General features: G+C 34.3%; 1 long non-coding RNA gene across 5 annotated transcripts in view; it reads left to right on the forward strand.

Annotated features, from left to right (window-relative positions):
- The window catches only part of LOC112586819, a 55,990-nt gene that overhangs the window by 29,712 nt on the left and 10,834 nt on the right, over positions 1–15,444 (forward strand). The window contains exon 5 of one of the 5 annotated variants that reach the window (XR_006553159.2): positions 1,497–1,642. The exons of 2 other annotated variants lie outside the window; for them this stretch is intronic. This is a non-coding gene — a long non-coding RNA (uncharacterized LOC112586819). Of the gene's footprint in view, positions 1–63; positions 561–1,496; positions 1,643–8,984; positions 9,367–15,444 lie in introns of those variants that run through there. 2 more of the 5 variants (XR_006553160.2, XR_006553158.2) reach the window with 2 other exon arrangements.

The raw sequence follows: 15,444 nt of genomic DNA on the forward strand, positions 1-15,444 counted from the left end.
TTTATATCATTCAAGTCAAGCTTGAAAAAGCAGGTTTCAGATGTTGACTTTTGCTTTCCCCAGATATATGTGATCTTTGGAGGAGAAAAGGACAGCTTTAGGCCCTTGGTGCTGGCATTTTCATGTCTTTCTCAATACCGCAACCATGCTGTGTCCTTTGGAGGTGTTCTTTTACTGGACTGTTCCCCAATGAAACTGGGTCTTGAAGTGTCAATGGTATCAAGCGAGATCATAGGGTACCCCTCTAAATCTGCCTCTGGTTGATGTCAGTGCTGCTAGCCCTGTGGATTCTGGTCATAGCTGCCAACTTTCTCTTTGAAACTTCTTCCTTTTCATTATGTTTAGGTGCCTCTCAAGTCACCGAGCTTTGGTCCAGACTCAAAATCAAATTTCTTTTTTCTCGTCTCTCCCTGACTGATCTCAGAGACATTACAAAGCACATTAAATCTCCAAAGAGAGACAGCACTTAAAAGTGCTATTTCACTTTTGTGTTAACTCACAAAAGTCAGTATCTCTGACTGATCACATATGAAAGAACCCTTAAAAAGGACAGTATCACATTAAAAAAAAAAAATTAAAGCATTTTAAACTGTGCTTTGGGGTCTATCTTCTTTCAGACACTTCAACTTGATACAATGGTGGGGGTAGGTGGGTGGAAACTTGGTCTAAAAAATAATGATTAGCAAATTTGGGAAAGTCTTTGTTTGACTGGATACTTTTTGCTTTGTCAGTACTCCTGCCAGTGTATGAATTTCACCTCTCATTTGACCGATTCAAATTTCTCTACACGAACTTCTGTTTTTGAAAAATTGGTTTATTTTTTTACCCCTTGGATAAAAGTAGTCGTAATAATAACAATGAATGTAGGCAAAGAATTCTGTTTTTATAAATATAAAATTGGGTACTGTTTTAGAAAAGGTATGCCATCTTAAAAAAAGTTAAGAAAGCTAAAACTTAAATGATGGGGAAGATTTTATTAAGGAAAGAAAAATTAACCATGTTTGATAGTCCATGGGTATGATTTCATAGCTGTGATTATGACTTCCTTTGCTCTCAGAGAAAAGGGCATTAACTTTAACATATTTATGAAAAATCTTGGATATCTTGTCAAGTAGGTAGAATAAAGCTCAGAAAAATCAATCTGATCCAAACTTACCCAAATAGTATTTGTTTGTAACACTTATATTGTGAAAATGGAATCTGTGTATCTTTAGCTCTTATAGAATAACATGGAATACCCAAGAAAGGTATGTGATTAATAACTTTTTTATTCTATCGAGGGAAAACTGAGTAATTCTTAGTCTCCTATACCATTAAGAATCTTCAATGGCTGGAAAATCACATGTAGATTTGATATTTATAAAATATTACCTGTGACAAATCTTCCAAACTAGGCATGAAAAATTGAAGAACATTTTATTTGATTTTTAACTTTCAGAGGTGCATGGTGTATGTGTGTATGTGTGTGTAATTTTTATTTTCTGGCCTTTGTGAAGGTGAGCATACTTCAAAATAGAGGAAATGTGGAGACTAGATTTTGGAGTAACTGGTACATTTATGTGGGAAAACACTGCTAAAGTATTATTGCTTCACAACTAAGATTGTACTAAGTATCATCTTCCACAAGGAAAAGGTAAACCGTAGCTATGAAATAGTCTTTCTTCAATAGTTTTCGTAACTGGTATCAAACTGATTTTTTTTTCTTCCCTTGAGTGTTAAGCAACTGCTGGAAACCTTTATACTTTAAATCTTGAGGCAAGATGCATATAAATATTTTTATCATACAGAGCAAGTAACTTTTAAACTTTTTATGCTACTGGATGTAATATATATTATATGTGAGTCTAAGAACACTCATGGAGCTTACTACACTTTTATATATTTATACAGTGTGAGGGTTTAATTCATGATTCAGTTTGCTCCAAATCAGAGTAGTTGACATTTTGATTTTCATATATTAAAACTTTCTAAATTCCAAGGGTACACCTCATTGATGGGCTTTCCAAATTTTTAGATAAGGTAAATTCAGTATCAAAATCTATCTATATTCTTCTTTTTTTAAAAAAATATATTTGACAGAGAAAATAACAGGGCACAAATATTAGTATGTAATGTTATAGATCAATTATAGTATCAGTGCCCACTAAATAAATAGTTAACCTCATTGGATAACTAATTTATACAGCTTGTAAGTGGAAAAAATTGTTTACATAGTATACTATTTAAAACATATGGAGCTTACCTTTATGCTGACCATAATGTGGGAAAAGAAATAAATAGCTCTAAAGTTATACAATTCAAAACTGGAAGACTGTGTTAAGACTTCAATCTGAAAGATTCATGAAATAAAATGTAGTTTTAGAGAGGATTGTCCTCTTGGTTATTTAAAAAAAAGAATATAATATCTTACATATAAGTCTTCTTGAATTAAATGTTTCATAAAATAAGTATTTAATTTTTGAAAAAGTAATACTTGCCTTTTTTGTCCTCTTGGTTATTTTAAAAAAAACAGTATATCTTACATATAAGTCTTCTTGAATTAAATGTTTCATAAAATAAGGATTTTAAGTTTTGAAAAAGTAATAGTTACTCTTTTTCATAAGCTCAGATGTAATGTGAGCTTATGTTTTTAGCAAAATAGCTATTCTCACCAAAACGTACTTTGAAAGAGATAACATTTTTTGAGCAATTGTTACTTGACAGAAACTGTTTATACACTGACAAGTATCAACTTATTTAATACTCACAATGATTCTGTGTGGTAAATACCATAGGAGATCATTTTGAAAATAAAGAAATTGGAGTATAAATGTGTAAAAAAAATTCACAATTACACAACTCACATAGGTTGCATTCAGAACTTAGGCCCTTAACCAATGATCTCTGTGTGTATGTGTGTGTGTCTTAGTTGCTCAGTCGTGTCCAACTCTTTGTGAACTTTTGGACTGTAGCCTGTCAGGTTTCTCTATCCATTCAATTTTCCAGTCAAGAATACTGGAGTGGGCTGCCATTTCCTTCTCCAGGGGATCTTCCCAACCCAGGGATCGGACCTAGGTCTCCTGCAATACTGGCAGATTCTTTACTGCCTGAGCCACCAAGAAAGCCCCAACCAATAATCTATATTGCCTATCAAATGTTTCCAGAAACTCTCCTATCTGTCCTGGGTGTCTATTTCCTTTAGTTTGCATTGCTTCTCCAGAGAATAAGTATTGAGATGAACTTGAAAAACTTAGTTTATCATCTGGGATTTCTATTATATTTTCTAAACAAGATACAGGCAAATGAAAACTGATTTTATAATTTGTTTTGTAGTTTATTTCATCAAGATTTTTGCTCCTAGGTTGACATTAATTTAAACAACTGAATTAGAGGCAAACATACCCTAGAAAGAAAAGAAAGATTGGCAGCACACACTTCGTGACTCTGTGTATCTGTTCCCCAGGAAGTTTTTTAAAGTATTTTTTTTTTTTAACATATCCCTGGAAAACATATTTGGAGAAGGAAATGGCAACCCACTCCAGCGTTCTTGCCTGGAGAATCCTAGGGACAGGGGAGCCTGGTGGGCTGCTGTCTATGGGGTCACACAGAGTCGGACACGACTGAAGTGACTTAGCAGTAGCAGTAGCAGGAAAACATATTAGAAAATATTTTAGTTGGGAAGCTATGACAAAATATATGAAATACTGGGGTGATCAACTGAAATTTTAACTCTTTAATATTTAAACTCTTAAATAATCCAGATGGCACAGTGGTAACAAATCTGCCTGGCAATGCAAGAGACACGAGGGACATGGGTTCGATCCCTGGGTTGGGAAGAGCCCCTGGAGAAGGAAATGGCAGCCACTGCAGTATTCTTGCCTGGAAAATTGTGTGGACAGAGGAGCCTGGCGGGCTACAGTCCGTGTGCTCACAAAGAGTCAGACACAACTGAACAAATGAGCACGCATGCTCTTAATATTTATTGTCATATAAGCATAGTGTTATTATGCTCTATAAATAAAGAGGGGAAAAGCATTATTTTATTATTTCAGTTTAGAAGTGTACAAAGGAAGATGTTAGTCTTCACTAGAACTAAAGATGAATATCAACTCTAGTGGGGGAAGAAGTGCTGAAATGAACAAAAGTTTTTCATCAGGTAGTGTATTAAGTTTTATGCAATAAACTAATTAAAAAAAAAAAAAAGCAATTTACACAGATGCCCCGTCAAACACTACAGGGGAAGCGCAGATGGGGCACTATCAAGTAGCATAATGCTCTAGTACTCATTTATAAAATCTGCATAATTCTTCCAAACATCTGAAGCCCTGTAAAGAAACACATGCTAAATTAAAAAATATATATTGCTCTAAATTCAAACACTCTTTTACAGGCTGTAATATATTTGAGTGGGTGAAGTGCTATTTGTGGGTAGTATTTGCCTCACATTTAGTAAAGTTTAGAAATGGAAACAAATGTATGCATACAGGGAATTCCCTTGAATAAGCCATGTATGTGCCCAAATATTCTGATGTACACTGTATTTCCAGTCGATTGCTATTACTAACTGGATAAACATAGGATATCTTGAGTAGTTGAACAATTCACTTGGTTAAAGAGGAGTGCAAAATCCTGAAAACTTTATCTATACGGTAGGAGAGATTTATTTTCTCCTTTTAAATTATTTTGTTTTCAAGCTTCAAAAGCCTCATTTTATTTAATTCATACTGATGTTACTTGTGTTATAATGTTTTTTTTGGCCTGATGTGGGAAGCAAAAGTACCTAAATTTAATAATCACTACTAACTGCATGAATGCATTTTCCTCTAATGATATTAGTGGGCAAATTTATATTGTTTTGCTTTTTTGCTTATCTTTTAAAGATCTATATTTGAAAATGACTCTAGTGCCCTGAGCTGTGTATAGAAGAAACATTAACTAAATGCTTGACTCCTCTTTCTCTGACTTATGCCTTATCATCTTTCCTGCCAAGATTCTTGATATTCCTCTATGATTTTATTCCTTTGCTTTTTTTGTTTGTTTGTTTTCTTAGTGGTATAAGTCAACACAAAGAAAGAAAGAAGTGAAGTTAAGGGTGAGGGTTGGGGGCTAGGAATGAAAAGCCTCCTTGAGCATTGTTTTACTTTTACCCAATCTCTCCGCTACCTATATTTAAGATATACTATATGCAATCTCATTGCCTTTGACTTTATTGGTTTCGTTTTCATATGGGTTGAAATAATTAATACAGAGCCATTGAGTGATGCGAATGTACTCTTCATTGTTGAACATGCTAAATAATTTAAACGCACAGAGGACTCTCTAGTGCCTGGTGGGGGAGGTAAAACCATATCCATTTGGAGGGGGCAGGGGGTTGAGGGTCTTTGCTTTTTTGTTTCTATTGAATGCTTTTCGGCTGTACAGCTGGAAAGGGCATTCCTATAGGACTTTAAAGGCAAAGTAGAAAAATGACATAAAAGCCTTGCTTGGATTTGATTGATGCACTCTCATATTTGAAGTTCACTCAGAGCTTTGTGCTAGAAGGCCTGGGTCACTCTATCCAGCACTCTAATGAGACTGTGTGTGAACACTTCCAGCTTTGTAGGCCTTGCTTTAATCAGAGATTGGAAAACACTCCTGACTGATAGGCTCCAGAATCAGATCTAAACAGAAAATAACATGCTCGATTTGGCCTCTGAAGGTGGGTTGAGCAAATCTTTGTGATATATTGGAGCATTTGCTGAGTGCAAGTGCACGTGGGGTGGTTCCTATTTCTGTCGGCAAATACAAATTTTTCACTCAGCAGGCGTAATCAGAGCTAACTCGAGAGGAGAAATAACAAAAACTCAACAGCCCTTAGCAACTCAGCATGGCATAGAGGGATTTAAGACTTTAGCATTTTATCTCCATCAGTATGAAAATGTATGAGGAAATCTGAACTTTGAAAGTGCAAATAAACACATTTAACACATTGCAAGCCACCTATTTTACTGGGTCTTTTGGGTACTTTCAATTCTTCTTCTTCTTTTTTTTTTTTTAATCAATTCTTTATCAATTTCACTTTAGATTTTCAAATTTCATAAAACGTGTTTCCTCTTCTGCACCATTTAACTAACTGACTCATATGGATGAGCAAAGAATAATGCAAGTAGCACCTCCCAATGGGTTACTAATACAAAATGAGATTCTGAATTCTAAAATTTTGTGCTGAATAGCAAAAGATAGTGTCATTCACTGATGGGAAACATTCTCCTCAGGCTTCATGAGAACTACTAGAAATCCCCAACAACCACCATATATGGACACCTGAGTCAGAGATCCTCTTGGGATTCACTTACTGAACTTTCTTATAAATAATGCAGTCGTGAAAATAATCCATAAAGGTTAAGTGGCATAGAGTGTTATTTTCACAAGCTGCATGAAGCATGCATACTCACTGCTTTGTTTACACAATTTTGATATTCCTAACTTCCTTGTTTATTAAATGTAATTTCCTAGAAGCAGTACAATATCAAAACCTATGATTAATATTGAACCTCATGTCCCTTTATCATTATGTCCAAATAATGACATCCTTCTTAGAGCACTATATACTGATATTGTTCGAGCATCTATGGTGCTAAAGTTCTATTAGTAAGGTAACCACATATTTTGTCATTCAAATTTATACATTTTCAGAATGAAAGAGAACTATTATTAGTAAGGCCAGAGAACAGACATACTGTGGATTGTGCCAGGAAAACCAGAACATATGGTATCCTGCCTGTAGGAAAGTAAAAGTGAAGTTGCTCAGTTGTGTCCAACTCTTTGAGACTCCATGGACTGTAGCCCACCAGGCTCCTCCATCCATGGATTTTTCCAGGCAAGAGTACTGGAGTGGGTTGCCATTTTCTTCTCCAGGGGATCTTCCTGACCCCAGGATCAAACCCAGGTCTCCCACATTGCAGGCAGACGCTTTACCGTCTGAGCCACCAGGGAAGATTTTGTTAAATAACATGGAAATCTTAACAAATCTTGGAATGGCAGCTTCTCCATACCATAAATTTTACCTAGCATTTTTTGCATGGCTGGTAGTCTCAGTCAACTTGATTTTTAACAACAGGCTAAATATGTTTGATGTTTTATAGATTTTTTTTTTTAGCAATTACAATTTTAGATGTACTTGGGTTTGAGAATATTAAAGAAATATTATGAGCTGGCAAATATATGCAGCACCTTTTTTCTCTTAATATTTGGCTTGACCCCTGGAAGGAGTCCTAGAAGGACTACTGGAAGGACTAGAGAGATATACGTAGTTAAAGGGATAAGGGCACTGAAATTATTTTCTTCATCAGAAGAGAAGGCATTAGACATCCAAATCAAAGGTAGGAAATTAACAGAATTCCACACTCCACATCTTGACTCATGCCCTAACCCCGTCTCATGTACTTTCTTCCTTAATCACTGGGGATGTTTACTATGGAAAAAAAAAATCTGCCAGATCACAGGATTACACTTTTAAAAAAACTAGGGATGCACTCCTGTCAAAACTATAAGTTCTGCGATCAATTATTCTAGGTAAATTTCTACTTTTGCTATTGTCTAGATATTCTCAAGTTTTCCTCGGTCTGTTTTTCAGAATGCAGGTGAATTATTTGGTGCAAATTAGATTCCTCTCTTTGTCTCTCTCTTTCTGCAGCAATGCTTAAAACTAATAATCCTGAAATGAGGGAATCTAATAAGCCAGCTAATCCTTTTGACTTTTATATTAAATAACTTGCATATATGTTTGCATATATCTCATAAAATAATAGTTTATTGAGTGAGTAAGGAAATAGGACTAAATTAAAAGGTGTAATGCAAACATTTCCATATATACCTATATGAATAATTATACAAGCACAAATGTGTAAATATTTGTTTCTAAAGTGCTTTTGATTCAATACTGCCATTTTTTTAAGGTTGGAAGAAGGATTATTCATTATCAAGTATTTTCTCTGTGGTTCATCAGTTGGCAAGTATTTATGATTCTAAGTATGCCACAATTGTTCTTATTTTGGGGACTTCTTTGCTTTATATAATTTAATGAAAAATAGATGTAATTCTCTTTTAACTCAGAAATTTCTAGTAAAACTGAAGTGGTTACAAAAAAATCATATTCTCACTAAAGTAAGCAAATTTGATTGCATGTCAAAATATTATCCTGGTGTTTAAGATTATGGAGAATATATAGGTGAATAAACTTGTTTATGCCATGTGCTTCCTTATGGTATCATCTCAGCATATTTGGGGTTATAGTCAGTTGGCTCATATGAGCACATTAAATGTAGCAGTGAGATCATTTGGTATAATTAATATATTGTTTATAACCTTGATTACTTTTTTTCCTTTCTATCACATCTAATCCAAGACAAACCTCTGTCCACTCTACCTTCTAACTAGCTGCCAGACAGGGCTGCTTTTCTCTGTAATTCCTGTCACTGATTTAGGTTAGACCACAGTTATCCTTCCCACAGAATAGAATTGTTTGCCTATAATTTTGTTGCTTTTCAGTCCATTTTCCACATTGTGAGGGCAAGCTTTCTAAAATGCAAATCCTTGATCATTCCCCTGCTTGCAAGTGTTTGACAGCTCTCCATTACTCCCAGGTAAAGGTGGGCTCATTCGTAGCTAACAAATTTGTTAATCTACCATTCTCCCATCATTCCCTCCCTTGCACTCTCTTGTTCATTTTCCCTAAGTATTCCTTTCAACCCCACCCTCTTTCCTTCTATAATTATTTAATTATTTTCATCCATTCAGGACTGTTTTGGCACTTCCCTTCAAAATCTTTTTTGATTTCTGAAATCTGGATAAGTTGTTCTTCCTAGTGAAAGTGAAAGTCTCTCATTCGTGTCTGACTCTTTGCAACCTCATGGACTATACAGTCCATGGAATTCTCCAGGCCAGGATACTGGAGTGGGAAGCCATTCCTTTCTTCATGGGATCTTCTCAATCCAGGGATCAAGCCCAGGTCTCCGTCATTGCAGGTGGATTCTTTACCAGCTGAGCCACCAGGGAAGCCCAAGAATACTGGAGTACCAATAATAGCCTACTCTTGCTTTATCATACTTGTCCATTTACTTATCTGAAACCCTATTATATTGTAAGCTTCATAATAGTGCTTGTCTTTCTTGTCTGGTTTATAGTAAGTCAGAGTTAAATATATTGTGTGGTATATCAGTATGTTTTTGTTTGCTGAGTCAATGGATTGGTTAATCAAAACATGAGCCTCTGTGAGAACAACCTAATATTAAAGACATATACATTCCTATCTTGTTAACTACATTTTCTAACACAGTTCTATGTAGATATCTGGTTTCAATTATATGAAGTACTTAAAAATTTCATCATTTGATTTCAAATCTTTTACAATTGGTTTTTGTTATTTTCCACCTTTGTAAGTATATTCTTACCTCTTTTTCTTTCTTTCTCTCATTCTGGTCCTGTCTATGTTTCAAAGTAAAATATATCATCAGTAGGACACAGAACAAACAGAATGTTATTTTCATGAAATGTTGAAAATGAATGATAAAACCCTTGAAGGAAGAATGTAGACATGGATTTCCATGCTATATTGCTAGTCATTAGCAGAGACATTTACACTGATGCATTCTTCTAAGTAAGGAAAACATCAAACTTCATGAAAGGTTATTGATTCTTCACTGTCAAGTGAATATAATATGTAACTATTAATTTTCTATTAAACTATTTTTAAAATCAGGTATCATACTGTATCTTCTCCCACTTATACTTCTAGGTCTGAATCTTATTTTATGTGTCTGAATCATATTTAGACATATACTGATAATTTAGTTGTAACATCTTCCTCCCTGCAATTGTGACACAATAAAGTTAAAAGAAGAATACATTTAATATATAATAAAAAATGAAACTCACAAAATGAATATACATATCACATGTGATTTTTTATTTTAATCATTTTCAAATTCCTAAAATACAAAATGGAAATGGAAGAAATAAAACAAGAATAAATTTACTTGACTTATAAAACTTAAAGTTAGAATTAGAGTAAGTTTAAGTCAATTTGGGAAAATTTTTGAAAATCCAAGATTTACAGGAATTAAGTCACCTGAAACATAAAACAAATATTGGAAAATACACTTGATTGGAAAGATCAAGCACCAAACAAATCAAGGGACTTGAGACGGGTCTTGTTTATGTTGGATATAGTTTCCAAGCGTATCATGTTTACTCGCAGTCTCAATGCCCTTTATATCAGCGTCCAGGTGCTAGTGGTGCCTTGGCTGGTGCTGGTGCCAGTGCAGGAGACGTAAGAGATATGGGTTCGATCCCTGGGTTTGGAAGATCCCTGGAGTAGGAAATGGCAACCCACTCCAGTATTCTTTCTTGGAAAATCCCAAGCACAGAGAATACTCTGGAGGGATATAGTCCATAGGGTTGCAAACAGTCGGACACCACTGAAGCAACTGAGCACTGAACACCTACTTTTTTATTTGACTTGAGGGATTAAAGTATTTTGGTAAAGCTTAATTAATACTCCCAAGGGATTTAGAAGCAATTTTTTTTTTTAACATGACAATTTTTTTTTTCTTTGATGGGACCACAAATGGTTAACTAAACATCTCTTCTGAGTAACCAGAATGGTTCTAGTCCTGACAGTACAAGGGAAAATCTGCATTTTTGTAGCCAGTTCATGGTCCCATCCCAATTGCCTGACTCCAAAGCTGCAAACTCTGAGCTCTGGGAAAGTGTGACCACTGTGTTGTCACGCTCAAAATTTGTACTGTTGCCTATGGCCAGACCAGAAACCTCAAGATAGAATTTTACTGGGTAGCCCAATAGTTGGCTTTTGTAATATGAAACTGTAGAAACTTACAATTACTATATTTAATCCATATTCCCTCTGCTCTATTATTTAAGTTTATAAATAAAAATGTTTAAGTAACAATTGCTATCCAGACCTGTGGGAGATGCCTCTTAGCCTTAAACAAACCTCTGGGGAATAACACTACTGGAATCAGAAGAGAAATTAAAAAATCTAGTCACCCAGTTCTAGGAAATCCCTTGGAAAGCAAAAAATATATCCACATTTTAATATACCAGGGAAAATAATCTTATTAAAAAACATTCCTCTGTTTGTATAATTTTAGGAAAATTTAGTAATTTTAGGAAAAGTCAAATTTTGATCAGTTACATCATCCTTCTATAGTTTATTCACTAAAATCAAGTGTTTCTTTCTACTTCACTTATAGTTGTCAAAGTCTGACACAATGAAAAACATTCCAGAAGTGTTTTTTGAAGTGTTTCATATTTCTTTTAGTTTTTTGTAAATAAATAATATTCTTATGTATTAATAAGTACATAGTTGGGAAATGTCTCCAGCTATTTCAGTTTTAAACTAAAAGTTCAAGGGGTTTTCAAGGGTGACTAATTGTGATTGAACTATCCCCGTTTTTTTTTTTTTTTTTAAAGTTTGATTCTTCAGTAAATGATATAAACATCATATCAGAGATTGCTCATGTGGGTTAATGAAATAGTTTATTATAAACAGAACTTGCTCTTTGGTTGTAAAGAAGCAGAGTTGAGATCAGAGAAAATTAATTTTGTTTTTCAATACTTTGGTTAATCCCCTTTTATTGCTTTTTTTTCATTTTGGAAAATGCAGTTTGTTCTTTTAAATCAATAAGACTTATCTACTGTTTTGTAATGTAATACATAAAAAATAAGCTAATAACAAGTGAGAGGGCTGCTTATATTTTTTTAACTAAAATTCTACTAAATATGTCTACTAAAATAGTCTACATGCTAGCAAGATACATTTTAAGATTTGTTAAGCTCAGGCAAATTGTGGAAAGCAAACAGATTATGGTTATGGAGGATAAAGATATATGAATTAAAATAGAATTTATAATCATTAAACTAGAGAGAAGAGAAACTGAAATAAGTCCTTTTCTTTTCAAAGAAAATAATCTGTGTTTTTTTAAATCAGAGAAAAAAAATACAAAGGTCTAACTACCATGTAAATTCATTTTAAATGTCATGTCTTATTAGAACCTAATAATCAGAATGCCTATTTCCCTTTTTTGCTTGAGCCATCAAATTTGTCAAAATTTTATGATAATTCATTCCATCATTCCTTAGACATTTAAATGACAGACTGTAGTAGTAAAGGGAGGAAAGTCTCTGTAATCCTACTTCTCTTGTTAAAACTGCCTCCAGAGGGGTCTTTAAAATATTCCATATCATGGCAAGAGCAGCTACTGAACTTCTCAAGTCTGCTTATGATTCCCTGCCTTTTTGGAAAATGGCAATAAGTTGGCCACCTACCATTCTTGACCTTTTGACTTCCTAGCCATGGCTGACCAAGTCCTAGTCTGACTTGTGGAAGCTCTAATGTCAGTCTCATCCTCTCCCATAGAGTCTGAAGCTGTCTCCTGAACGCGTAAGCTCCCCCTCTAGTGTTCGCTGCTTATCAAATTATTCCTCTAACAAATAAGACAGAGAACTGCCAGATTTTTGGCTCCTCATACAAGGACATAGCTTGGAGTAACATTTTATGAATGTTTGTAATGGCACAAAGAGGAATATGTAAGTATAAATTCTACATTAAAAAAAAAAAAAAAGTTCTTTCCTTTTGAGCATCTGGAAAGCATCCTAGCTGTTTGGCTATGGAATTCTAGAAAATGCTGATTGTGCTGCCTTGCAGGGGAATGCATTGCTGAGGAGGATGAGCTTGGATGCTGTAAGATGACCTGGTTAAAAAAAAATCATCCTTTGTGTTGGAAATTTGAAGCCTGGTTATAAATAAGTGACTTTCTATTGAAAACTGACACCGAGGAACTCCTTATTTTTGCAGACTAATTACCAATCACGATTGAGTAGTATGGACAGTTAGAGGCCTCAGGATTTTATTTTTCCAAGAATTTTGAGAAAGACCAGTAAAGAATTAAATCCTCTCTGTTGGCCATTACAAGGAACCTGGGTAAATAAGGTCCTAAATACTAAAAGGCTTAACCTCCCTATAGCTGACACAGAACTACAGAAAAAAAGTACAATGGATATTGGTGATAGTTTTAAAGAGTGTTGGGCTCAAAGGTTAAAAGTTCAGCCACTTTGTTAAAAGTAGTGTTGAAGCTTCAGTGAGACATAATCCAGAATTTATCATGCAGTGAAGCTAAGAGAAAGGAAAAACAAAGAAAGATCAAGCAAAAGAAGGAAAAAAGTAAAAAATAAAAATCTGAAAAAGTCCTGGGAGGCAAAAGCTCCAGTTGGGCACCAAACTGAAATCTACAAGGCTATGATATTTTAACTATAGTACATAATTTTTTAAACTAAAACAAACAACAACAACAACAAAAACCCCAGAAAACATGCACAACATTTTTCAAAGAAGGCAAAAGGAGTTTTACTATTTAAGTGATTGCATCAAAATTTGTTTCAAAGGATGGAATATGTCTTAGAATAGGTTATATAATTTATTTAAGATTCAGATGGGAAATAATATGACCACATTAAATTAGCTTTGGCTTTAATCTTCTGAATTTAGGGTAATTATTTAAGTCCTCAGCCAACATTTTTCTTTATATCAGTGATTCTATAAACATGGTTAGCTAATTTTATTCTTGTGTTATAAATTAATATATATTTCTTAATAACAATCCTAAAACTTTTAAAAATGATAAATAAAAAGGGTAATCTCCTATACTCAAGGGAGAAACTTCCTTTTAAAGTGTTTTGTTTTATATTATTTCATAATAAAAATGATCACTAGTATCATCATTATCACTAAGCAGATATCAAGTCCCTACGATTTATATAAATAATACATTCTGTAAGAACCCAAATTACATTTTCTTTTTGTGTTGAATTACTCTATTTTGGTTTAATAAAGATGTTAAAATATCTTCTAAAGTAAACCATTCCTTAAAAATATTCCTTATTTTGTTGCTATTGTTTTGGTCTCTACTTGGTCATTTAAAACTAGGTTGCTTAATACAACAAAAGAAGAATAATGCCTTCAAGCCCTGCAATGTTAGACCATCTCAATGTTTTCCTCTTTCCAATTTTCCCAGTTCTGTTTTATGAAATCCTACTTTAGCGCTCTCTTTTAAAGCTGACTTAAGGGCCTTAAAAAGATCATCATTCATGAACTGGTGGGGTCAGGTGACAAGGGCCTGTCTTTGATGCACAGGAGGCCCTTTGAAGGTTTAAAGGACTAATATCGTTCATAGGTCCATTCAGTATTGAACTTCTTGGATGAGACTGACAACAAATAGGATGATCATTTCCACTGAGCGGAGAGTTTTGCAAGGTGGACAACTCTGCTCTGAACTGGACTGAGATCACACGCACTTCTCTCTGAGCAGTTGTTTGATAGGAGTATCCCTTCGTCTCATGTCTCATGCTAGGTTGCTTTATGAGACACACAGCGTGAATTCAAGGCCAGGACAAATATAAATACCACTTCCTGAGTTTTTTTTTTTTTTTTTTAGATGGTGCTCTGAGCCATTGGCTCAGGCAAACTTGAAACCATCAATAAAATTCCAGAGTAAAAAGAATGCCACGCATAAGAGTAAAACTGAACTTTATGAAATTTTCACAATTCAAGTCTCTAGTTGTACAAAATCTACATCAAAATTTCTAGCATGAAGGAGGCCATGAGTTATATCAACTTGACTAATTTAATTGCTAAAGATTATGCAGCTTTGCAAAGGACAAATGAAGGGGCTTGTATCCATCAAAGTGATTACAGGAAAATAAACACACAGAAAAATAAGACAACAACAAAAATAAAAGCCCAAAATAAATTTAACTACACAGAACCCGCGGGCCCTTGTAATTAAGGGTGATTTATAATGGGATTATAAAATACAGGAACCATAAGGGATTTTAGAGATGACCTCATCTATTTTTCTCATTTGCCAACTCTCAGGCCCAGGAAAATGTAGAAAACTAAGTTGCTTATATACTATCCTGTGGCTACAAAGTGGAGAACAAAGGCTGGGCTCTTCATCTCTGGGTTTCAATTGCAGTTGCTCTGTTCACCAAGTGAGCTTCAGCCATGCCCTGAAGGTAGGTAGGGAGGCTTTTACTGAAACAGAAAGAGACATTTTTGAAAAGTTTGGAATAGATGTGACTTATTCAAGGAGATAGTAAACAGAGAAGAAAGAAGTTGAATGTTTGATCAGGGTATAAAAGGTGCTTTTTACATTCTTTAGACTCATGATCTTTACTGAAAGAATTAGTAAGATATAATTTTTTGCTGAAACCAGTAATTAAGGAACAAATGATGGCTGACTGAAGACCATATACTTCTTTTTACTGAATATATTGGAAAAGTTTATCAGGATGTTTACTTTCTTAGTAGTTCTCTGTAATAAATGTATAGTTGTAGGTCTTAACAAATGCATAAACGTGATTCTTATGGATTACAGTGAAAACTTTGATCAAGTTTATTTTCAGAAG

The sequence above is a fragment of the Bubalus bubalis genome, chromosome 9, assembly GCF_019923935.1.
Source record: "Bubalus bubalis isolate 160015118507 breed Murrah chromosome 9, NDDB_SH_1, whole genome shotgun sequence".
In the NCBI taxonomy this organism is placed as follows: domain Eukaryota; kingdom Metazoa; phylum Chordata; class Mammalia; order Artiodactyla; family Bovidae; genus Bubalus; species Bubalus bubalis.